A 22,389-nucleotide genomic window follows, 5' to 3' on the forward strand; every position below is an offset into this window, starting at 1 on the left:
TTTAATTTCGCGCTGCAAATACATACACTCCTTCTCTTTTCTTCCTCATCCCGTCATTTGTTTCCTTGTGCGTGCGAACTGCACCTCCCGTACTCGTTCTAATATCAAGTAAAATGCCACGGCACCGTGACTCACATTTGCGAATAAACCTGCGGACCATAAATCAAGTCGCGCGTAACGTCGAAAGAATCATCTACAAAAAGATGGGTGCAACACGAGGACTTCACAAGAAAATGGGTGAAATATAAGGACTTCGCAGGAGGTAACCCATGCTAGTACTACTTTCGCCCAAGCACCCTTACCTACATAGTTCTGATAGAATCCGATGCATTAGTGCTGGTATGATCGCACCTGTTTCATTTCGTGCTGAAAATACATACACTCCTTCTTCCCTCCCCCCCTCCCATCATTTGTTTCCTTGTGCGTTCACACTGCACCTCTCCTTCTCGTTCTAATATCGATTAAAATACCCCTGATTCTTGACTCACATTTGCGTATAAACCAGCGGACCATAGTTTTAGTTGTGCGTAACGTCGAACGACCCGTCTGGAAAAAAATTAGTACGACACAAGGACTTCCCAGGATGTCACCTATCCGAGTACTGCTCTCGCCCAAGCACACTTAACTGCGGAGTTTTGATGGGATCCGGTGCATTAGTACTGGTATGATCGCACATGTTTAATTTTGCACTGCAAATACATAAACTCCTTCTCCTTTCTTCTCCCTCCCGTCATTTGTTTCCTTGTGCGTGCGCACTGCACCTCCCATGCTCGTTCTAATGTCAAGTAAAATACTACGGTGCCGTGACTCAAATTTGCGAATAAACCTGAGGACCATAATTCAAGTCGCGCGTAATGCCGAAAGAATCATCTGCAAAAAAATGGGTGCAACACAAGGACTTCACAAGAAAATAGGTGAAATATAAGGACTTCGCAGGAGGTAACCCTTGCTAGTATTACTCTCGCCCAAGCACCCTTACCTACGGAGTTCTAATGGAATCCGGTGCATTAGTGCTGGTATGATCGCACCTGTTTAATTTTGCACTGCAAATACATAAACTCCTCCTTCCTTCCCCCTCCCGTCATTTGTTTCCTTGTGCGTGCGCACTGTACCTCTCGTTCTCGTTCAAATATCAAGTAAAATGCCACGGCGCTGTGACTCACATTTGCGAATAAATCTGCGGACCATAATTAAAGTCGCGCGTAACGTCGAACGGCACATCTGAAAAAAAAAATGGGTGCAACACGAGAATTTCCCAGGAGGTAACCCATCATTGTACTACTTACGCCAAAGCACACTTAACTGCGAAGTTCTGATGGGATCCGGTGTATTTGTGCTGGTGTGACCGCACCTGTTTAATTTCGTGCTGAAAATACATACACTCCTTCCTCCATCCCCCCTCCCGTCAATTGTTTCCTTGTGCGTGCACTCTATATCTCTCCTTCTCGTTTTAATATCGATTAAAATGCCCTTGCTTCTTGACTCACATTTGCGTATAAACCAGCGGACCCTAGTTCCAGTCGCGCGTAACGTCGAACGACCCGTCTGAAAAAAAATTGGTGCGACACGAGGACTTCCCAGGAGGTCACCAATCCGAGTACTACTCTCGCCAAAGCACACTTATCTGCGGAGTTCTGATGGGATCCGGTGCATTAGTGCTGGTATGATCTCACCTGTTTAATTTTGCGCTGCAAATACATAAACTCATTCCCCTTTCTTCCCCCTCCCGTCATTTGTTTCCTTGTGCTTGCGCACTGCACCTCCCGTTCTCATTCTAATATCAAGTAAATTGCCACGGCGCCGTGACTCACATTTGCGAATAAACCTGAGGACCATAATTCAAGTCGCGCGTAACGTCGAAAGAATCATCAGCAAAAAAATGGGTGCAACACGAGGACTTCACAAGAAAATGGGTGAAATATAAGGACTTCGCAAGGGGTAACCCATGCTAGTACTACTCTCGCCCAAGCACCCTTACCTACGGAGTTCTGATAGAATCCATTGCATTAGTGTGTTATGATCGCACCTGTTTCATTTCGCACTGAAAATACATACACTCCTTCTCCTTCCCTCCCCCTCCCATCAATTGTTTCCTTGTGCGTTCACACTTCACCTCTCCTTCTCGTTCTAATATCGAGTAAAATGCCCCTGCTTCTTGACTCACATTTGCGTATAAACCAGTGGACCCTAGTTCAAGTCGCGCGTAACGTCATACGACCCATCTGAAAAAAAAATTAGTGTGACACGAGGACTTCCCAGGAGGTCACCCATCCGAGTACTATTCTCGCCCAAGCACACTTAACTGCGGAGTTCTGATGGGAGCCGGTGCATTATTGCTGGTATGATCGCACCTTTTTAATTTGGCGCTGCAAATACATAAACTCCTTCTCCTTTCTTCCCCCTCCCGTCATTTGTTCCCTTGTGCGTGCGCACTGCACCTCTTGTTCTCGTTCAAATATCAAGTAAAATGCCACGGCACCGTGACTCACATTTGCGAATAAATCTGCGGACCATAATTAAAGTCGCGCGTAACGTCGAACGACACATCTGAAAAAAAAAATGGGTGCAACACGAGAACTTCCCAGGAGGTAACCCATCATTGTACTACTTTCGCCAAAGCACACTTAACTGCAGAGTTCTGATTGGATCCAGTGCATTAGTGCTGGTATGATGCCACTTGTTTAATTTTGCGCTTCAAATACATACACCCCTTCTCTTTTCTTCCTCCTCCCGTCATTTGTTTTCTTGTGCGTGCGCACTGCACCTCCCGTACTCGTTCTAATATCAAGTAAAATGCCACGGCGCCGTGACTCACATTTGCGAATAAACCTGCTGACCATAAATCAAGTCGCGCGTAACATCGAAAGAATCATATGCAAAAAGATGGGTGCAACACGAGGACCTCCCAAGAAAATGGGTGAAATATAAGGACTTCGCAGAAGGTCACCCATCCGAGTACTTTTCTCGCCCAAGCACCCTTAACTGCGGAGGTCTGATAGAATCCGTTGCATTAGTGCTGGTATGATCCCTATGTTTCATTCTGCACTGCAAATACATACACTCTTTCTCCTCCCATCCCCCCTCCCGTCATTTGTTTCCTTGTGCGTGCACTCTGCATTTCTCTTTCTCGTTCTAATATCAAGTAATATGCCTCGGCACCGTGACTCATCTTTGCAAATGAACCTGCGGTTTATAATTCTATTCGCGCGTAACGTCGAACAACCCATCCGAAAAAAAATAGGTGCAACACGAGGGCTTCCCAAGTGGTCACCCATCCGAGTACTATGCTCGCCCAAGCACACTTAACTGCGTAGTTCTGATGGGATCCGGAGCTTTAGTGCTGGTATGATCGCACCTGTTTACTTTTGCGCTACAAATACATACACTCCTTCTCCTTTCTTCCCCCTCCTATCATTTGTTTCCTTGTGCGTTCACACTTCACCTCTCATTCTCGTTCTAATATCGATTAAAATGCCCCTGCTTCTTGACTCACATTTGCGTATAAACCAGCGGACCCTAGTTCCAGACGCGCGTAACGTCGAACGATCCGTCTGAAAAAAAATTGGTGCGACACGAGGACTTCCCAGGAGGTCACCCATCCGAGTACTAATCTCGGCCAAGCACACTTCACTGCGGAGTTCTGATGGGATCCGGTGCATTAGTGCTAGTATGATCGCACTTGTTTAATTTCGCGCTGCAAATACATAAACTCATTCCCCTTTCTTCCCCTCCCGTCATTTGTTTCCTTGTGCGTGCGCATTACACCTCCCGTTCTCGTTCTAATATCAAGTAAAATGCTACAGCGCGGTGACTCACCTTTGCGAATAAACCTGAGGACAATAATTCAAGTCGCGCGTAACGTCGAAAGAATCATCTGCAAAAAAATGGGTGCAACACGAAGACTTCACAAGAAAATGGGTGAAATATACGGACTTCCCAGGAGGTAACCCATGCTAGTACTACTCTCGCCCAAGCACCCTTACCTACGGAGTTCTGATAGAATCCATTGCATTAGTGCTAGTACGATCGCACCTGTTTCATTTCGCGCTGCAAATACATAAACTACTTCTCCTTTCTTCCCCCTCCCGTAATTTGTTTCCTTGTGCGTGCGCACTGAACCTCCCGTTCTCGTTTTAATATCAAGTAAAATGGTACAGCGCCATGACTCACATTTGCGAATAAACCAGAGGACCAAAATTCAAGTCGCGCGTAACGTCGAAAGAATCATCTGCAAAAAAATGGGTGCAACACGAGGACTTCACAAGAAAATGGATGAAATATAAGGACTTCCCAGGAGGTAACTCATGCTAGTACTACTCTCGCCCAAGAACCCTTACCTACGGAGTTCTGATAGAATCCGTTGCATTAGTGCTGGTATGATCGCACCTGTTTCATTTCGCGCTGCAAATACATAAACTCCTTCTCCTTTCTTCCCCCTCCCGTGATTTTTTTCCTTGTGCGTGCGCACTGCACCTATCGTTCTCGTTCAAATATCAAGTAAAATCCCACGACGCCGTGACTCACATTTGCGAATAAATCTGCGGACCATAATTAAAGTCGCGCGTAACGTCGAACGGCACATCTGAAAAAAAGAAAATGGGTGCAACACGAGAACTTCCCAGGAGGTAACCCATCATTGTACTACTTTCGCCAAAGCACACTTAACTGCGGAGTTCTGATGGGATCCGGTGCATTTGTGCTGGTGTGACCGCACCTGTTTAATTTCGTGCTGAAAATACATACACTCCTTCTTCCCTCCCCCCCTCCCATCATATGTTTCCTTGTGCGTTCACACTGCGCCTCTCCTTCTCGTTCTAATATCGATTAAAATGCCCCTAATTCTGGACTCACATTTGCGTATAAACCAGTGGACCATAGTTCCAGTCGCGCGTAACATCGAACGACCCGTCTGAAAAAAAATTAGTGCGACACGAGGACTTCCCATGAGGTCACCCATCCGAGTACAACTCACGCCCAAGCACACTTAACTGCAGAGTTCTGATGGGATCCAGTGCATTTGTGCTGGTATGATCGCACCCGTTTAATTCCGCGCTGCAAATACATAAACTCCTTTTCCTTTCTTTCCCCTCCCGTCATTTGCTTCCTTGTGCGTGCGCACTGCACCTCCCGTGCTCGTTCTAATATCAAGTAAAATACTACGGTGCCGTGACTCACATTTGCGAATAAACCTGAGGACCATAATTCAAGTTGCGCATATCATCGAAAGAATCATCTGCAAAAAAATGGGTGCAACACGAGTACTTCCTAAGAAAATGAGTGAAATATAAGGACTTCGCAGGAGGTCACCCATACGAGTACTTTTCTCGCCCAAGCACCCTTAACTGTGGAGTTCTAATAGAATCCGTTGCATTAGTGCTGGTATGATCCCTCATGTTTCATTCTGCGCTGCAAATACATACACTCTTTCTCCTCCCATCCTCCCTCTCGTCATTTGTTTCCTTGTGCGTGCACTCTGCATCTCTCTTTCTCGTTCTAATATCAAGTAATATGCCCCGACACCGTGACTCACCTTTGCAAATGAACCAGCGGTTTATAATTCCATTCGCACGTAACGTCGAACAACCCATCCGAAAAAACATAGGTGCAACACGAGGGCTTCCCAGGTGGTCACCCATCCGAGTACCACTCTCGCCCAAGCACACTTAACTGCGGAGTTCTGATGGGATCTAGGGCTTTAGTGCTGGTATGATCGCACATCTTTAATTTCGCGCCGCAAATACAAACACTCCTCCTTTCTTCCCCCTCCCGTCATTTGTTTCCTTGTGCGTTCACACTTCACCTCACATTCTCGACCCGTCTGAAAAAAAATTGGTGCGACACAAGGACTTCCCAAGAGGTCACCCATCCGAGTACTACTCTCGCCCAAGCACCCTTAACTGCGGAGTTCTGATAGAATCCGTTGCATTAGTGCTGGTATGATCCCTCATGTTTCATTCTGCACTGCAAATACATACACTCTTTCTCCTCCCATTCCCCCTCCCGTCATTTGTTTCCTTGTGCGTGCACTCTGCATCTCTCCATCTCGTTCTAATATCAAGTAATATGCCTCGACACCGTGACTCACATTTGCAAATGAACCAGCGGTTTATAATTCTATTCGCGAGTAACGTCGAACAACCCATCCGAAAAAAAATAGGTGCAACACAAGGGCTTCCCAAGTGGTCACCCATCCGAGTGCTACTCTCGCCCAAGCACACTTAACTGCGGAGTTCTGATAGAATCCGTTGTATTAGTGCTGGTATGATCGAACCTGTTTAATTTCGTGCTGCAAATACATACAATCCTTCTCCTTTCTTCCCCCTCCCGTCATTTGTTTCCTTGTGCGTTCACACTTCACCTCTCATTCTCGTTCTAATATCGATTAAAATACCCCTGCTTCTTGACTCACATTTGCGTATAAACCAGCGGACACTAGTTCCAAACGCGCGTAACGTCAAACGACCCGTCTGAAAAAAAATTGGTGCGACACGAGGACTTCCCAGGAGGTCACCTATCCGAGTACTAATCTCGCCCAAGCACACTTCACTGCGGAGTTCTGATGGGATCCGGTGCATTAGTGCTGGTATGATCGCACCTATTTAATTTCGCGCTGCAAATACATAAACTCATTCCCCTTTCTTCCCCCTCCCGTCATTTGTTTCCTTGTGCGTGCGCACTGCACCTCTCGTTCTCGTTCAAATATCAAGTAAAATGCCACGGCGCCGTGACTCACATTTGCGAATAAATCTGCGGACCATAATTAAAGTCGCGCATAACGTCGAACGGCACATCTGAAAAAATAAAAATGGGTGCAACACGAGAACTTCCCATAAGGTAACCCATCATTGTACTACTTTCGCCAAAGCACACTTAACTGCGGAGTTCTGATGGGATCCGGTGCATTTGTGCTGGTGTGACCGCACCTGTTTAATTTCGTGCTGAAAATACATACACTCCTTCTTCCCTTCCCCCTCCCATCATTTGTTTCCTTGTGCGTTCACACTGCACCTCTCATTCTCGTTCTAATATCGATTAAAATGCCCCTAATTCTTGACTCACATTTGCGTATAAACCAGCGGACCATAGTTCCAGTCGCGCGTAATGTCGAACGACCCATCTGAAAAAAAATTGTTGCGATACGAGGACTTCCCAAGAGGTCACCCATCCGAGCACTACTCTCGCCCAAGCATAGTTAACTGCAGAATTCTGATGGGATCCAATGCATTAGTGCTGGTATGATGCCACTTGTTTAATTTTGCGCTTCAAATACATACACTTCTTCTCTTTTCTTCCTCCTCCCGTCATTTGTTTCCTTGTGCGTGCGCACTGCACCTCCCGTTCTCGTTCAAATATCAAGTAAAATACCACGGCGCCGTGACTCACATTTACGAATAAATCTGCGGACCATAATTAAAGTCGCACGTAACGTCGAACGGCACATCTGAAAAAAAGAAAATGGGTGCAACACGAGAACTTTCCAAAAGGTAACCCATCATTGTACTACTTTCGCCAAAGCACACTTAACTGTGGAGTTCTGAAGGGATCCGGTGCATTTGTGCTGGTGTTACCGCACCTGTTTAATTTCGTGCTGAAAATACATACACTCCTTCTTCCCTCCCCCCTCCCATCATTTGTTTCCTTGTGCGTTCACAGTGCACCTCTTTTTCTCGTTCTAATATCGATTAAAATGCCCTTTTTTCTTGACTCACATTTGCGTATAAACCAGCGGACCATAGTTCCAGTCGCGCGTAACGTCGAATGACCCATCTGAAAAAAAATTGTTGCAATACGAGGACTTCCCAAGAGGTCACCCATCCGAGCACTACTCTCGCCCAAGCACACTTGACTGCAGAGTTCTGATGGGATCCAGTTCATTAGTGCTGGTATGATGCCACTTGTTTAATTTTGCGCTTCAAATACATACACTCCATCTCTTTTCCTCATCCTCCCGTCATTTGTTCCCTTGTAGGTGCGCAATGCACCTCTCGTACTCGTTCTAATATCAAGTAAAATGCCACGGTGCCGTGACTCACATTTGCGAATAAACCTGCGGACTATAATCATGTCGCGCGTAACGTCGAAAGAATCATCTGCAAAAAGATGGGTGCAACACGAGGACCTCCCAAGAAAATGGGTGAAATATAAGGACTTCGCAGGAGGTCACCCATCTGAGCACTAATCTCGCCCGAGCACACATAACTGCGGAGTTCTGATGGGATCCGGTGTATTAGTGCTGGTATGATCGCACTTGTTTAATTTTGCGCTGCAAATACATAAACTCATTCCCCTTTCTTCCCCCTCCCGTCATTTGTTTCCATGTGCGTGCGCACTGCACCTCCCGTTCTCATTCTAATATCAAGTAAAATTCTACAGCGTCTGACTCACATTTGCGAATAAACCTTAGGACCATAATTCAAGTCGCGCGTAACGTCGAAAGAATCATCTGCAAAAAAATGGGTGCAACACGAGGACTTCACAAGAAAATGGGTGAAATATAAGGACTTCGCAGGAGTTAACCCATGCTAGTACTACTCTCGCCCAAGCACCCTTACCTACGGAGTTTTGATAGAATCCGTTGCATTTGTGCTGGTATGATCGCATCTGTTTCATTTCGTGCTCAAAATACATACACTCCTTCTCCTTCCCTCCCCCTCCCATCAATTGTTTCCTTGTGCGTTCACACAGCACCTCTCCTTCTCGTTCTAATATCGATTAAAATGCCTCTGCTTCTTGACTCACATTTGCGTATAAACCAGCGGACCCTAGTTCCAGTCGCCCGTAATGTCGAACGACCCGTCTGAAAAAAAATTGGTGCGACACGAGGACTTCCCAGGAGGTCAACCATCCGAGTACTAATCTCGCCAAGCACACTTAACTGCGGAGTTCTGATGGGACCTGGGGCTTTAGTGCTGGTATGATCGCACCTGTTTAGTTTCGCGCTGCAAATACATACACTCCTTCTCCTTTCTTCCCCCTCCCGTCATTTGTTTCCTTGTGCGTTCACACTTCACCTCTCATTCTCGTTCTAATATCGATTAAAATGCCCCTGCTTCTTGATTCACATTTGCGTATAAACCAGCGGACTCAAGTTCCAGACGCGCGTAATGTCGAACGACCCGTCTGAAAAAAAATTGGTGCGACACGAGGACTTCACAAATAAATTGGTGAAATATAAGGACTTCGCAGGAGGTAACCCATGCTAGTACTACTCTCGCTCAAGCACCCTTACCTACGGAGTTCTGATAGAATCCGTTGCATTAGTGCTGGTATGATCGCACCTGTTTCATTTGGTGCTGAAAATACATACACTCCTTCTCCTTCCCTCCCCCTCCCATCAATTGTTTCCTTGTGCGGTCACACTGCACCTCTCCTTCTCGTTCTAATATCGATTAAAATGCCCCTTCTTCTTGACTCACATTTGCGTATAAACCAGCGGACCCTAGTTCCAGTCGCCCGTAACGTCGAATGACCCGTCTGAAAAAAATTGGTGCGACACGAGGACTTCCTAGGAGGTCACCCATCCGAGTACTAATCTCGCCCAAGCAAACTTCACTGCGGAGTTCTGATGGGATCCGGTGCATTAGAGCTGGTACGATCGCATCCGTTTAATTCCGCGCTGCAAATACATAAACTCTTTCTCCTTTCTTCCCCCTCCCGTCATATGTTTCCTTGTGCGTGCGCTCTGCATCTCTCTTTCTCGTTCTAATATCAAGTAATATGCCCCGGCACCGTGACTCACCTTTGCAAATGAACCAGCGATTTATAATTCCATTCTCGCGTAACGTCGAACAACCCATCCGAAAAAAAATTGGTGCAACACGAGGGCTTACCAGGTGGTCACCCATCCGAGTACTACTCTCGCCCAAGCACACTTAACTGCGGAGTTCTGATTGGATCTGGAGCTTTAGTGCTAGTATGATAGCACCTGTTTAATTTCGCGCTGCAAATACATACACTCCTTCTCTTTTCTTCCCCCTCCCGTCATTTGTTTCCTTGTGCGTTCACACTTCACCTTTCATTCTCGTTCTAATATCGATTTAAATGCCCCTGCTTCTTGACTCACATTTGCGTATAAACCAGCGGACCCTAGTTCCAGTCGCCCGTAATGTCGAATGACCCGTCTGAAAAAAATTGGTGCGACACGAGGACTTCCTAGGAGGTCACCCATCTGAGTACTAATCTCGCCCAAGCAAACTTCACTGCGGAGTTCTGATGGGATCCGGTGCATTAGAGCTGGTATGATCGCACCTGTTTAATTTCGCGCTGCAAATACATAAACTCATTCCCCTTTCTTCCTCCTCCCGTCATTTGTTTCCTTGTGCGTGCGCACTGCACCTCCCGTTCTCGTTCTAATATCAAGTAAAATGCTACATCGCCGTGACTCACATTTGTGAATAAATCTGAGGACCATAATTCAAGTCGCGCGTAACGTCGAAAGAATCATATGCAAAAAAATGGGTGCAACACGAGGACTTCACAAGAAAATGGGTGAAATATAACGACTTCGCAGGAGGTAACCCATGCTAGTACTACTCTCGCCCAAGCACCCTTACCTACGGAGTTCTGATAGAATCCGTTGCATTAGTGCTGGTATGATCGCACCTGTTTCATTTCGTGCTGAAAATACATATACTCCTTCTCCTTCCCTCCCCCTCCCATCAATTGTTTCCTTCTGCGTTCACACTGCACCTCTCCTTCTCGTTCTAATATCGATTAAAATGCCCCTGCTTCTTGACTCACATTTGCGTATAAACCAGCGGATCCCAGTTCCAGTCGCGCGTAACGTCGAACGACCCGTCTGAAAAAAAATTGGTGCAACACGAGGACTTCCCAAGAGGTCACCCATCCGAGTACTACTCTCGCCCAAGCACACTTAACTGCGGAGTTATGATGGGATCCGGTGCATTAGTGGTGGTACGATCGCATCCGTTTAATTCCGCGCTGCAAATACATAAACTCTTTCTCCTTTCTTCCCCCTCCCGTCATATGTTTCCTTGTGCGTGCGCTCTGCATCTCTCTTTCTCGTTCTAATATCAAGTAATATGCCCCGGCACCGTGACTCACCTTTGCAAATGAACCAGCGGTTTATAATTCCATTCTCGCGTAACGTCGAACAACCCATCCGAAAAAAAATAGGTGCAACACGAGGGCTTACCAGGTGGTCACCCATCCGAGTACTACTCTCGCCCAAGCACACTTAACTGCGGAGTTCTGATTGGATCTGGAGCTTTAGTGCTAGTATGATAGCACCTGTTTAATTTCGCGCTGTAAATACATACACTCCTTCTCTTTTCTTCCCCCTCCCGTCATTTGTTTCCTTGTGCGTTCACACTTCACCTTTCATTCTCGTTCTAATATCGATTTAAATGCCCCTGCTTCTTGACTCACATTTGCGTATAAACCAGCGGACCCTAGTTCTAGACGCGCGTAATGTCGAACGACCCGTCTGAAAAAAAATTGGTGCGACACGAGGACTTCCCAGGAGGTCAACCATCCGAGTACTAATCTCGCCAAGCACACTTAACTGCGGAGTTCTGATGGGACCTGGGGCTTTAGTGCTGGTATGATCGCACCTGTTTAGTTTCGCGCTGCAAATACATACACTCCTTCTCCTTTCTTCCCCCTCCCGTCATTTGTTTCCTTGTGCGTTCACACTTCACCTCTCATTCTCGTTCTAATATCGATTAAAATGCCCCTGCTTCTTGACTCACATTTGCGTATAAACCAGCGGACCCTAGTTCCAGACACGCGTAACGTCGAACGACCCGTCTGAAAAAACATTGGTGCGACACGAGGATTTCACAAGAAAATGGGTGAAATATAAGGACTTCGCATGAGGTAACCCATGCTAGTACTACTCTCACCCAAGCACCCTTACCTACGGAGTTCTGATAGAATCCGTTGCATTAGTGCTGGTATGATCGCACCTGTTTCATTTCGTGCTCAAAATACATACACTCCTTCTCCTTCCCTCCCCCTCCCATCAATTGTTTCCTTGTGCGGTCACACTGCACCTCTCCTTCTCGTTCTAATATCGATTAAAATGCCCCTGCTTCTTGACTCACATTTGCGTATAAACCAGCGGACCCTAGTTCCAGTCGCCCGTAACGTCGAATGACCCGTCTGAAAAAAATTGGTGCGACACGAGGACTTCCTAGGAGGTCACCCATCCGAGTACTAATCTCGCCCAAGCAAACTTCACTGCGGAGTTCTGATGGGATCCGGTGCATTAGAGCTGGTACGATCGCATCCGTTTAATTCCGCGCTGCAAATACATAAACTCTTTCTCCTTTCTTTCCCCTCCCGTCATATGTTTCCTTGTGCGTGCGCTCTGCATCTCTCTTTCTCGTTCTAATATCAAGTAATATGCCCCGGCACCGTGACTCACCTTTGCAAATGAACCAGCGGTTTATAATTCCATTCTCGCGTAACGTCGAACAACCCATCCGAAAAAAAATAGGTGCAACACGAGGGCTTACCAGGTGGTCACCCATCCGAGTACTACTCTCGCCCAAGCACACTTAACTGCGGAGTTCTGATTGGATCTGGAGCTTTAGTGCTAGTATGATAGCACCTGTTTAATTTCGCGCTGCAAATACATACACTCCTTCTCTTTTCTTCCCCCTCCCGTCATTTGTTTCCTTGTGCGTTCACACTTCACCTTTCATTCTCGTTCTAATATCGATTTAAATGCCCCTGCTTCTTGACTCACATTTGCGTATAAACCAGCGGACCCTAGTTCTAGACGCGCGTAATGTCGAACGACCCGTCTGAAAAAAAATTGGTGCGACACGAGGACTTCCCAGGAGGTCAACCATCCGAGTACTAATCTCGCCAAGCACAATTAACTGCGGAGTTCTGATGGGACCTGGGGCTTTAGTGCTGGTATGATCGCACCTGTTTAGTTTCGTGCTGCAAATACATACACTCCTTCTCCTTTCTTCCCCCTCCCGTCATTTGTTTCCTTGTGCGTGCGCACTGCACCTCCCGTGCTCGTTCTAATATCAAGTAAAATGCGACGGTGCCGTGACTCACATTTGCGAATAAACCTGAGGACCATAATTCAAGTCGCGAGTATCGTCGAAAGAATCATCTGCAAAAAAATGGGTGCAACACCAGGATTTCCTAAGAAAATTGGTGAAATATAAGGACTTTGCAGGAGGTCACCCATCCTAGTGCTACTCTCGCCCAAGCACCCTTAACATGCGGAGTTCTGATAGAATCCGTTGCATTGGTGCTGGTATGATTGCTCATGTTTCATTCTGCGATGCAAATACATACACTATTTTTCCCTCCATCCCTCCTCCGGTTTAAAATTCAATTTGCGCGTAACGTTGAACAACCCATCCGAAAAAAAATAGGTGCAACACAAGGGCTTCCCAAGTGGTCACCCATCCGAGTACTACTCTCGCCCAAGCACACTTAACTGCGGAGTTCTGATGGGATCCGGGGCTTTAGTGCTGGTATGATCACACCTGTTTAAATTCGCGCTGCAAATACATACACTCCTTCTCCTTTCTTTCCCCTCCCGTCATTTGTTTCCTTGTGCGTTCACACTTCACCTCTCATTCTCGTTCTAATATCGATTAAAATGCCCCTGCTTCTTGACTCACATTTGCGTATAAACCAGCGGACCCTAGTTCCAGACGCGCGTAACGTCGAACGACCAGTCTGAAAAAAAATTGGTGCGACACAAGGACTTCCCAGGAGGTCACCCATCCGAGTACTACTCTCGCCCAAGCACACTTAACTGCGGAGTTCTAATGGGATCCGGTGCATTAGTGCTGGTATTATCGCACCCGTTTAATTCCGCGCTGCAAATACATAAACTCCTTCTCCTTTCTTCCCCCTCCCGTCATTTGTTTCCTTGTGCGTGCGCACTGCACCTCCCGTGCTCGTTCTAATATCAAGTAAAATGTGACGGTGCCGTGACTCACATTTGCGAATAAACCTGAGGACCATAATTCAAGTCGCGAGTATCGTCGAAAGAATCATCTGCAAAAAAATGGGTGCAACACCAGGATTTCCTAAGAAAATTGGTGAAATATAAGGACTTTGCAGGAGGTCACCCATCCTAGTGCTACTCTCGCCCAAGCACCCTTAACTTGCGGAGTTCTGATAGAATCCGTTGCATTGGTGCTGGTATGATTGCTCATGTTTCATTCTGCGCTGCAAATACATACACTTTTTTTCCCTCCATCCCTCCGTTGCATTGGTGCTGGTATGATTGCTCATGTTTCATTCTGCGCTGCAAATACATACACTTTTTTTCCCTCCATCCCTCCTCCCGTCATTTGTTTCCTTGTGCGTTCACACTTCACCTCTCCTTCTCGTTCTAATATCGATTAAAATGCCCCTGCTTCTTGACTCACATTTGCGTATAAACCAGCGGACTCAAGTTCCAGACGCGCGTAACGTCGAACGACCCGTCTGAAAAAAAATTGGTGCGACACGAGGACTTCACAAATAAATTGGTGAAATATAAGGACTTCGCAGGAGGTAACCCATGCTAGTACTACTCTCGCTCAAGCACTCTTACCTACGGAGTTCTGATAGAATCCGTTGCATTAGTGCTGGTATGATCGCACCTGTTTCATTTAGTGCTGAAAATACATACACTCATTCTCCTTCCCTCCCCCTCCCATCAATTGTTTCCTTGTGCGTTCACACTGCACCTCTCCTTCTCGTTCTAATATCGATTAAAATGCCCCTGCTTCTTGACTCACATTTGCGTATAAACCAGCGGACTCAAGTTCCAGACGCGCGTAACGTCGAACGACCCGTCTGAAAAAAAATTGGTACGACACGAGGACTTCACAAATAAATTGGTGAAATATAAGGACTTCGCAGGAGGTAACCCATGCTAGTCCTACTCTCGCTTAAGCACCCTTACCTACGGAGTTCTGATAGAATCCGTTGCATTAGTGCTGGTATGATCCCTCATGTTTCATTCTGCACTGCAAATACATACACTATTTCTCCTCCCATCCACCCTCCCGTCATTTGTTTCCTTGTGCGTGCACTCTGCATCTCTCTTTCTCGTTCTAATATCAAGTAATATCCTCCGGCACCGTGACTCACCTTTATAAATGAACCAGCGGTTTATAATTCCATTCGCGCATAACGTCGAACAACCCATCCGAAAAAAATAGGTGCAACACGAGGGCTTCCCAGGTGGTCTCGCATCCGAGTACTACTCTCGCCCAAGCACACTTAACTGCGGAGTTTTGATGGGATCCGGGGCTTTAGTGCTGGTATGATCACACCTCTTTAATTTTGCGCTGCAAATACATACACTCCTCCTTTCTTCCCCCTCCCGTCATTTGTTTCCTTGTGCGTTCACACTTCACCTCTCATTCTCGTTCTAATATCGATTAAAATGCCCCTGCTTCTTGACTCACATTTGCGTATAAACCAGCGGACTCAAGTTCCAGACGCGCGTAACGTCGAACGACCCGTCTGAAAAAAAATTGGTGCGACACGAGGACTTCCCAGGAGGTCACCCATCCGAGTACTAATCTCGCCCAAACACACTTCACTGCGGAGTTCTGATGGGATCCGGTGCATTAGTGCTGGTATGATCGTACCTGTTTAATTTCGCGCTGCAAATACATAAACTCATTCCCCTTTCTTCCCCCTCCCGTCATTTGTTTCCTTGTGCGTGTGCACTGCACCTCCCGTTCTCGTTCTAATATAAAGTAAAATGCTACAGCGCCGTGAATAACATTTGCGTATAAACCTGAGAACCATAATTCAAGTCGCGCGTAACGTCGAAAGAATCATCTGCAAAAAAATGGGTGCAACACGAGGACTTCACAAGAAAATGAGTGAAATATAAGAACTTCGCAGGAGGTAACCCATGCTAGTACTACTCTCGCCGAAGCACCCTTACCTATGGAGTTCTGATAGAATCCGCTGCATTAGTGCTGGTATTATCGCACTTGTTTCATTTCGTGCCGAAAATACACACACTCCTTCTCCTTCCCTCCCCCCTCCCATCAATTGTTTCCTTTTGTGTTCACACTGCACCTCTCCTTGTCGTTCTAACATCGATTAAAATGCCCCTGCTTCTTGACTCATATTTGCGTATAAACCAGCGGACCATAGTTCATGTCGCGCGTAACGTCGAACGACCCATCTGAAAAAAAATTGTTGCGATACGAGGACTTCCCAAGAGGTCATCCATCCGAGTACTATCTCGCCCAAGCACGCTTAATTGTAGAGTTCTGATGGGATCCAGTGCATTAGTGCTGGTATGATGCCACTTGTTTAATTTTGCGTTTCAAATACATACACTCCTTCTCTTTTCTTCCTCCTCCTGTCATTTGTTTCCTTGTGCGTGCGCACTGCACCTCCCGTACTCGTTCTAATATCAAGTAAAATGCCACGGCGCCGTGACTCACATTTGCGAATAAACCTGCGGACCATAAATCAAGTCGCGCGTAACGTCGAAAGAATCATCTACAAAAAGATGGGTGCAACACGAGGACCTCCCAAGAGAATGGGTGAAATATAAGGACTTCGCAGGAGGTCACCCATCCGAGTACTTTTCTCGCCCAAGCACCCTTAACTGCAGAGTTCTGATAGAATCCGTTGCATTCGTGCTGGTATGATCCCTCATGTTTCATTCTGCACTGCAAATACATACACTCTTTCTCCTCCCATCCACCCTCCCGTCATTTGTTTCCTTGTGCGTGCACTCTGCATCTCTCTTTCTCATTCTAATATCAAGTAATATGCTCCGGCACCGTGACTCACCTTTACAAATGAACCAGCGGTTTATAATTCCATTCGCGCATAACGTCGAACAACCCATCCGAAAAAAAATAGGTGCAACACGAGGGCTTCCCAGGTGGTCCCGCATCCGAGTACTACTCTCGCCCAAGCACACTTAACTGCGGAGTTTTGATGGGATCCGGGGCTTTAGTGCTGGTATGATCGCACCTGTTTAATTTTGCGCTGCAAATACATACACTCCTTCTCCTTTCTTCCCCCTCCCGTCATTTGTTTCCTTGTGCGTTCACACTTCACCTCTCATTCTCGTTCTAATATCGATTAAAATGCTTCTGCTTATTGACTCACATTTGCGTATAAAAGAGCATACCCTAGTTCCAGACGCGGGTAACGTCGAACGACCAGTCTGAAAAAAAATTGGTGCGACACGAGGACTTCCCAGGAGGTCACCCATTCGAGTACTAATCTCGCCCAAGCACACTTAACTGCGTAGTTCTGATGGGATCCGGTGCAATAGTGCTGGTATGATCGCACCCTTTTAATTTTGCGCTACAAATAGATAAACTCATTCACCTTTCTTCCCTCCCGTCATTTGTTTCCTTGTGCGTGCGCACTGCACCTCCCGTTCTCGTTCTAATATCAAGTAAAATGCCACGGCGCCGTGACTCACATTTGCGAATAAACCTGAGGACCATAATTCAAGTCGCGCGTAACATCGAAAGAATCATCTGCAAAAAAATGGGTGCAACACGAGGACTTCACAAGAAAATGGGTGAAATATAAGGACTTCGCAGGAGGTAACCCATGCTAGTACTACTCTCGCCCAAGCACCCTTACCTACGGAGTTCTGATAGAATCTGTTGCATTAGTGCTGGTATGATCGTACCTGTTTCATTTCGTGCTGAAAATACATACACTCCTTCTCCTTCCCTCCCCCTCCCATCAATTGTTTCCTTGTGTGTTCACACTGCACCTCTCCTTCTCGTTCTAATATCGATTAAAATGCCGCAACTTCTTGACTCACATTTGCGTATAAACTAGCGGACCATAGTTCATGTCGCGCGTAACGTCGAACGACCCATCTGAAAAAAAATTGTTGCGATACGAGGACTTCCCAAGAGGTCATCCATCCGAGTGCCACTATCGCCCAAGCACGCTTAATTGCAGAGTTCTGATGGGATCCAGTGCATTAGTGCTGGTATGATCGCACTTGTTTAATTTTGCGTTTCAAATACATACACTCCTTCTCTTTTCTTCCTCCTCCTGTCATTTGTTTCCTTGTGCGTGCACATTGCACCTCCCGTACTCGTTCTAATATCAAGTAAAATACCACGGCGCCGTGACTCACATTTGCGAATAAACCTGCGGACCATAAATCAAGTCGCGCGTAACGTCGAAAGAATCATCTGCAAAAAGATGGGTGCAACACGAGGACCTCCCAAGAAAATGGGTGAAATATAAGGACTTCGCAGGAGGTCACCCATCCGAGTACTTCTCTCACCCAAGCACCCTTAACTGCAGAGTTCTGATAGAATCCGTTGCATTAGTGCTGGTATGATCCCTCATGTTTCATTCTACACTGCAAATACATACACTCTTTCTCCTCCCATCCACCCTCCCATCATTTGTTTCCTTGTGCGTGCACTCTGCATCTCTCTTTCTCGTTCTAATATCAAGTAATATGCTCCGGCACCGTGACTCACCTTTGCAAATGAACCAGCAGTTTATAATTCCATTCGCGCGTAACGTCGAACAACCCATCCGAAAAAAAATAAGTGCAACACGAGGGCTTCCCAGGTGGTCCCCCATCCGAGTACTACTCTCGCCCAAGCACACTTAACTGCGGAGTTCTGATGGGATCCGGGGCTTTAGTGCTGCTATGATCGCACCTTTTTAATTTCGCGCTGCAAATACATACACTCCTCCTTTCTTCCCCCTCCCGTCATTTGTTTCCTTGTGCGTTCACACTTCACCTCTCATTCTCGTTCTAATATCGATTAAAATGCCCCTGCTTCTTGACTCACATTTGCGTATAAACCAGCGGAACCTAGTTCCAGACGCGCGTAACGTCGAACGACCAGTCTGAAAAAAAATTTGTGCGACACGAGGACTTCCCAGGAGGTCAACCATCCGAGTACTAATCTCGCCCAAACACACTTAACTGCGGAGTTCTGATGGGATCCGGGGCTTTAGTGCTGGTATGATCGCACCTGTTTAGTTTCGCGCTGCAAATACATACACTCCTCTTTTCTTCCCCCTCCCGTCATTTGTTTCCTTATGCGTGCGCGCTGCACCTCCCGTTCTCGTTCTAATATCAAGTAAAATGCTACAGCGCCGTGACTCACATTTGTGAGTTAACCTGAGTACCATAATTCAAGTCGCGCGTAACATCGAAAGAATCATCTACAAAAAAATGTGTGCAGCACGAGGACTTCACAAGAAAATGGGTGAAATATAAGGACTTCGCAGGAGGTAACCCATGCTATTACTACTCTCGCCCAAGCACCCTTACCTACGGAGTTCTGATAGAATCCGTTGCATTAGTGCTGGTATGATCCCACCTGTTTCATTCTGCGCTGCAAATACATACACTTTTTCTCCTTCCCTCCCCCTCCCATCAATTGTTTCCTTGTGCATTCACACTGCACCTCTCCTTCTCGTTCTAATATCGATTAAAAGGCCCCTGCTTCTTGACTCACATTTGCGTATAAACCAGCGGACCCTAGTTCCAGTCGCGCGTAACATCGAACGACTCGTCTGAAAAAAAATTGGTGCGACACGAGGACTTCCCCAGAGGTCACCCATCCGAGTACTACTCTCGCCCAAACACACTTAACTGCGGAGTTCTGATGGGATCCGGTGCAATAGTGCTGGTATGATCGCACCCGTTTAATTTTGTGCTGCAAATACATAAACTTCTTCTCCTTTCTTCCCCCTCCCGTCATTTGTTTCCTTGTGCGTGCGCACTGCACCTCCCGTGCTCGTTCTAATATCAAGTAAAATTCTACGGTGCCATGACTCACATTTGCGAATAAACCTGAGGACCATAATTCAAATCGCGCGTATCGTCGAAAGAATCATCTGCAAAAAAATGGGTGCAACACGAGGACTTCCTAAGAAAATGGGTGAAATATAAGGACTTCGCAGGAAGTCACCCATCCTAGTGCTACTCTCGCCAAAGCACCTTTAACTTGCGGAGTTCTGATAGAATCTGTTGCATTGGTGCTGGTATGATTGCTCATGTTTCATTCTGCGCTGCAAATACATATACTTTTTCTACCTCCATCCCCCCTCCCGTCATTTGCTTTCTTGTGCGTGCACGCTGTATCTCTCTTTCTCGTTCTAATATCGATTAAAATGCCCCTGCTTCTTGACTCACATTTGCGTATAAACCAGTGGACCCTTGTTCCAGTCGCGCGTAACGTCGAACGACCCGTCTGAAAAAAAAATTAGTGCGACACGAGGACTTCCTAAGAGGTAACCCATTCGAGTACTACTCTCGCCCAAGCACACTTAACTGCGGAGTTCTGATGGGATCCGGTGCATTAGTGCTGGTATGATCGAACCTGTTTAATTTCGCGTTGCAAATACATACACTCCTTCTCCTTTATTCCCCCTCCCGTCATTTGTTTCCTTGTGCGTGCGCACTGCACCTCTCGTTCTCGCTCAAATATCAAGTAAAATGCCACGGAGCCGTGACTCACATTTGCGAATAAATCTGCGGACCATAATTAAAGTCGCGCGTAAGGTCGAACGGCACATCTGAAAAAAAGAAAATGGGTGCAACACGAGAACTTCCCAGGAGGTAACCCATCATTGTACTACTTTCGCCAAAGCACACTTAACTGCGAAGTTCTGATGGGATCCGGTGCATTTGTGCTGGTGTGACCGCACCTGTTTAATTTCGTGTTGAAAATACATACACTACTTCTTCCCTCCCCCCTCCCATCATTTGTTTCCTTGTGCGTTCACACTGCACCTCTCCTTCTCGTTCTAATACCGATTAAAATGCCCCTAATTCTTGACTCACATTTACGTATAAACCAGCGGACCATAGTTCCAGTTGCACGTAACGTCGAACGACCCGTCTGAAAAAAAATTGTTGCGATACGAGGACTTCCCAAGAGGTCACCCATCCGAGTACTACACTCGCCCAAGCACACTTAACTGCAGAGTTCTGATGGGATCCAGTGCATTAGTGCTGGTATGATGCCACTTGTTTAATTTTGCGCATCAAATACATACGCTTCTTTTCTTTTCTTCCTCCTCCCGTCATTTGTTTCCTTGTGCGTGCGCACTGCACCTCCCGTACTCGTTTTAATATCAAGTAAAATGCCACGGCGCCGTGACTCACATTTGCGAATAAACCTGAGGACCATAATTCAAGTCGCGCGTAACGTCGAAAGAATCATCTGCAAAAAAATGGGTGCAACACGAGGACTTCACAAGAAAATGGGTGAAATATAAGGACTTCGCAGGAGGTAACCCATGCTAGTACTACTCTCGCCCAAGCACCCTTAACTACGGAGTTATGATAGAATCCGTTGCATTAGTGCTGTTATGATCGTACCTGTTACATTTCGTGCTGAAAATACATACACTCCTTCTCCTTCCCTCCCCCTCCCATCAATTGTTTCCTTATGCGTTCACACTGCACCTCTTCTTCTCGTTCTAATATCGATTAAAATGCCCCTGCTTCTTAACTCACATTTGCGTATAAACCAGCGGACCATAGTTCCAGTCGCGCGTAACGTCGAACGACCCGTCTGAAAAAAAATTTGTGCGACACGAGAACTTCCCAGGAGGTCACCCATCCGAGTACTAGTCTCGCCCAAGCACACTTAACTGCGGAGTTCTAATGGGATCCGGGGATTTAGTGCTGGTATGATCGCACCTGTTTAATTTTGCACTGCAAATACATACACTCCTTCTCCTTTCTTCCCCCTCCCGTCATTTGTTTCCTTGTGCGTTAACATTTCACCTCTCATTCTCGTTCTAATATCGATTAAAATGCCCCTGCTTATTGACTCACATTTGCGTATTAACCAGCGGACCATAGTTCCAGTCGCGCGTAACGTCGAACGACCCATCTGAAAAAAAATTGTTGCGATACGAGGACTTCCCAATAGGTCACCCATCCGAGTACTACACTCGCCCAAGCACACTTAACTGCAGAGTTCTGATGGGATCCAGTGCATTAGTGCTGGTATGATGCCACTTGTTTAATTTTGCGCTTCAAATACATACACTCCTTCTCTTTTCTTCCTCCTCCCGTCATTTGTTTCCTTGTGCGTGCGCACTGCACCTCCCGTACTCGTTCTAATATCAAGTAAAATGTCACGGCGCCGTGACTCACATTTGCGAATAAACCTGCGGACCATAAATCAAGTCGCGCGTAACGTCGAAAGAATCATCTGCAAAAAGATGGGTGCAACACGAGGACCTCCCAAAAAAATGGGTGAAATATAAGGACTTCGCAGGAGGTCACCCATCCGAGTACTTTTCTCTCCCAAGCACCCTTAACTGCGGAGTTGTGATAGAATCCGTTGCATTAGTGCTGGTATGATCCCTCATGTTTCATTCTGCACAGCGAATACATACACTCTTTCTCCTCCCATCCCCCCTCCCGTCATTTGTTTCCTTGTGCGTGCACTC

The 22,389-nt window shown here is 46.5% G+C and overlaps 6 non-coding genes and 39 pseudogenes across 6 annotated transcripts; all 45 read right to left on the bottom strand.

Annotated features, from left to right (window-relative positions):
- Positions 1-557: 557 nt before the first annotated feature.
- Positions 558-676, bottom strand: LOC148263426 (5S ribosomal RNA; annotated as a pseudogene).
- A 235-nt stretch (positions 677-911) lies between these two features.
- On the bottom strand, positions 912-1,030 carry LOC148263427 (5S ribosomal RNA; annotated as a pseudogene).
- A 204-nt stretch (positions 1,031-1,234) lies between these two features.
- Positions 1,235-1,353, bottom strand: LOC148263428 (5S ribosomal RNA; annotated as a pseudogene).
- Positions 1,354-1,556: 203 nt separating this feature from the next.
- LOC148263429 (5S ribosomal RNA) lies at positions 1,557-1,675 on the bottom strand (annotated as a pseudogene).
- Positions 1,676-2,234: 559 nt separating this feature from the next.
- On the bottom strand, positions 2,235-2,353 carry LOC148263430 (5S ribosomal RNA; annotated as a pseudogene).
- An 885-nt stretch (positions 2,354-3,238) lies between these two features.
- On the bottom strand, positions 3,239-3,357 carry LOC148263431 (5S ribosomal RNA; annotated as a pseudogene).
- A 205-nt stretch (positions 3,358-3,562) lies between these two features.
- On the bottom strand, positions 3,563-3,681 carry LOC148263432 (5S ribosomal RNA; annotated as a pseudogene).
- A 916-nt stretch (positions 3,682-4,597) lies between these two features.
- LOC148263433 (5S ribosomal RNA) lies at positions 4,598-4,716 on the bottom strand (annotated as a pseudogene).
- A 204-nt stretch (positions 4,717-4,920) lies between these two features.
- Positions 4,921-5,039, bottom strand: LOC148263434 (5S ribosomal RNA). The gene has a single exon (XR_015820611.1). It is a non-coding gene; the product is annotated as a 5S ribosomal RNA (ribosomal RNA).
- Positions 5,040-5,599: 560 nt separating this feature from the next.
- LOC148263435 (5S ribosomal RNA) lies at positions 5,600-5,718 on the bottom strand (annotated as a pseudogene).
- A 111-nt stretch (positions 5,719-5,829) lies between these two features.
- On the bottom strand, positions 5,830-5,948 carry LOC148263436 (5S ribosomal RNA; annotated as a pseudogene).
- A 206-nt stretch (positions 5,949-6,154) lies between these two features.
- LOC148263437 (5S ribosomal RNA) lies at positions 6,155-6,273 on the bottom strand (annotated as a pseudogene).
- Positions 6,274-6,478: 205 nt separating this feature from the next.
- LOC148263438 (5S ribosomal RNA) lies at positions 6,479-6,597 on the bottom strand. Its single transcript, XR_015820652.1, has one exon. It is a non-coding gene; the product is annotated as a 5S ribosomal RNA (ribosomal RNA).
- A 209-nt stretch (positions 6,598-6,806) lies between these two features.
- LOC148263439 (5S ribosomal RNA) lies at positions 6,807-6,925 on the bottom strand (annotated as a pseudogene).
- A 531-nt stretch (positions 6,926-7,456) lies between these two features.
- On the bottom strand, positions 7,457-7,575 carry LOC148263440 (5S ribosomal RNA; annotated as a pseudogene).
- Positions 7,576-7,778: 203 nt separating this feature from the next.
- Positions 7,779-7,896, bottom strand: LOC148263441 (5S ribosomal RNA; annotated as a pseudogene).
- A 235-nt stretch (positions 7,897-8,131) lies between these two features.
- LOC148263442 (5S ribosomal RNA) lies at positions 8,132-8,250 on the bottom strand (annotated as a pseudogene).
- A 558-nt stretch (positions 8,251-8,808) lies between these two features.
- On the bottom strand, positions 8,809-8,926 carry LOC148263443 (5S ribosomal RNA; annotated as a pseudogene).
- A 558-nt stretch (positions 8,927-9,484) lies between these two features.
- LOC148263444 (5S ribosomal RNA) lies at positions 9,485-9,603 on the bottom strand (annotated as a pseudogene).
- Positions 9,604-9,808: 205 nt separating this feature from the next.
- LOC148263445 (5S ribosomal RNA) lies at positions 9,809-9,927 on the bottom strand (annotated as a pseudogene).
- Positions 9,928-10,131: 204 nt separating this feature from the next.
- On the bottom strand, positions 10,132-10,250 carry LOC148263446 (5S ribosomal RNA; annotated as a pseudogene).
- A 559-nt stretch (positions 10,251-10,809) lies between these two features.
- On the bottom strand, positions 10,810-10,928 carry LOC148263447 (5S ribosomal RNA; annotated as a pseudogene).
- Positions 10,929-11,133: 205 nt separating this feature from the next.
- On the bottom strand, positions 11,134-11,252 carry LOC148263448 (5S ribosomal RNA; annotated as a pseudogene).
- Positions 11,253-11,457: 205 nt separating this feature from the next.
- Positions 11,458-11,575, bottom strand: LOC148263449 (5S ribosomal RNA; annotated as a pseudogene).
- A 235-nt stretch (positions 11,576-11,810) lies between these two features.
- LOC148263450 (5S ribosomal RNA) lies at positions 11,811-11,929 on the bottom strand (annotated as a pseudogene).
- Positions 11,930-12,133: 204 nt separating this feature from the next.
- LOC148263451 (5S ribosomal RNA) lies at positions 12,134-12,252 on the bottom strand (annotated as a pseudogene).
- A 205-nt stretch (positions 12,253-12,457) lies between these two features.
- Positions 12,458-12,576, bottom strand: LOC148263452 (5S ribosomal RNA; annotated as a pseudogene).
- Positions 12,577-12,781: 205 nt separating this feature from the next.
- LOC148263453 (5S ribosomal RNA) lies at positions 12,782-12,899 on the bottom strand (annotated as a pseudogene).
- A 459-nt stretch (positions 12,900-13,358) lies between these two features.
- Positions 13,359-13,477, bottom strand: LOC148263454 (5S ribosomal RNA). Its single transcript, XR_015819545.1, has one exon. It is a non-coding gene; the product is annotated as a 5S ribosomal RNA (ribosomal RNA).
- A 205-nt stretch (positions 13,478-13,682) lies between these two features.
- LOC148263455 (5S ribosomal RNA) lies at positions 13,683-13,801 on the bottom strand. The gene has a single exon (XR_015820049.1). It is a non-coding gene; the product is annotated as a 5S ribosomal RNA (ribosomal RNA).
- Positions 13,802-15,149: 1,348 nt separating this feature from the next.
- LOC148263456 (5S ribosomal RNA) lies at positions 15,150-15,268 on the bottom strand (annotated as a pseudogene).
- A 202-nt stretch (positions 15,269-15,470) lies between these two features.
- LOC148263457 (5S ribosomal RNA) lies at positions 15,471-15,589 on the bottom strand (annotated as a pseudogene).
- A 560-nt stretch (positions 15,590-16,149) lies between these two features.
- LOC148263458 (5S ribosomal RNA) lies at positions 16,150-16,266 on the bottom strand (annotated as a pseudogene).
- Positions 16,267-16,827: 561 nt separating this feature from the next.
- LOC148263459 (5S ribosomal RNA) lies at positions 16,828-16,946 on the bottom strand (annotated as a pseudogene).
- A 205-nt stretch (positions 16,947-17,151) lies between these two features.
- Positions 17,152-17,270, bottom strand: LOC148263460 (5S ribosomal RNA; annotated as a pseudogene).
- Positions 17,271-17,827: 557 nt separating this feature from the next.
- Positions 17,828-17,946, bottom strand: LOC148263461 (5S ribosomal RNA; annotated as a pseudogene).
- Positions 17,947-18,181: 235 nt separating this feature from the next.
- On the bottom strand, positions 18,182-18,300 carry LOC148263462 (5S ribosomal RNA; annotated as a pseudogene).
- Positions 18,301-18,506: 206 nt separating this feature from the next.
- On the bottom strand, positions 18,507-18,625 carry LOC148263463 (5S ribosomal RNA). The gene has a single exon (XR_015820535.1). It is a non-coding gene; the product is annotated as a 5S ribosomal RNA (ribosomal RNA).
- Positions 18,626-18,827: 202 nt separating this feature from the next.
- Positions 18,828-18,946, bottom strand: LOC148263464 (5S ribosomal RNA; annotated as a pseudogene).
- A 556-nt stretch (positions 18,947-19,502) lies between these two features.
- On the bottom strand, positions 19,503-19,621 carry LOC148263465 (5S ribosomal RNA). Its single transcript, XR_015820575.1, has one exon. It is a non-coding gene; the product is annotated as a 5S ribosomal RNA (ribosomal RNA).
- A 562-nt stretch (positions 19,622-20,183) lies between these two features.
- Positions 20,184-20,302, bottom strand: LOC148263466 (5S ribosomal RNA; annotated as a pseudogene).
- A 209-nt stretch (positions 20,303-20,511) lies between these two features.
- Positions 20,512-20,630, bottom strand: LOC148263467 (5S ribosomal RNA; annotated as a pseudogene).
- Positions 20,631-20,833: 203 nt separating this feature from the next.
- LOC148263468 (5S ribosomal RNA) lies at positions 20,834-20,951 on the bottom strand (annotated as a pseudogene).
- Positions 20,952-21,511: 560 nt separating this feature from the next.
- Positions 21,512-21,630, bottom strand: LOC148263469 (5S ribosomal RNA; annotated as a pseudogene).
- A 205-nt stretch (positions 21,631-21,835) lies between these two features.
- On the bottom strand, positions 21,836-21,953 carry LOC148263470 (5S ribosomal RNA; annotated as a pseudogene).
- Between the last annotated feature and the right edge of the window lie 436 nt (positions 21,954-22,389).

This window comes from Carica papaya, chromosome 5, assembly GCF_054855325.1.
Source record: "Carica papaya isolate Zhongbai chromosome 5, ASM5485532v1, whole genome shotgun sequence".
NCBI lineage: Eukaryota > Viridiplantae > Streptophyta > Magnoliopsida > Brassicales > Caricaceae > Carica > Carica papaya.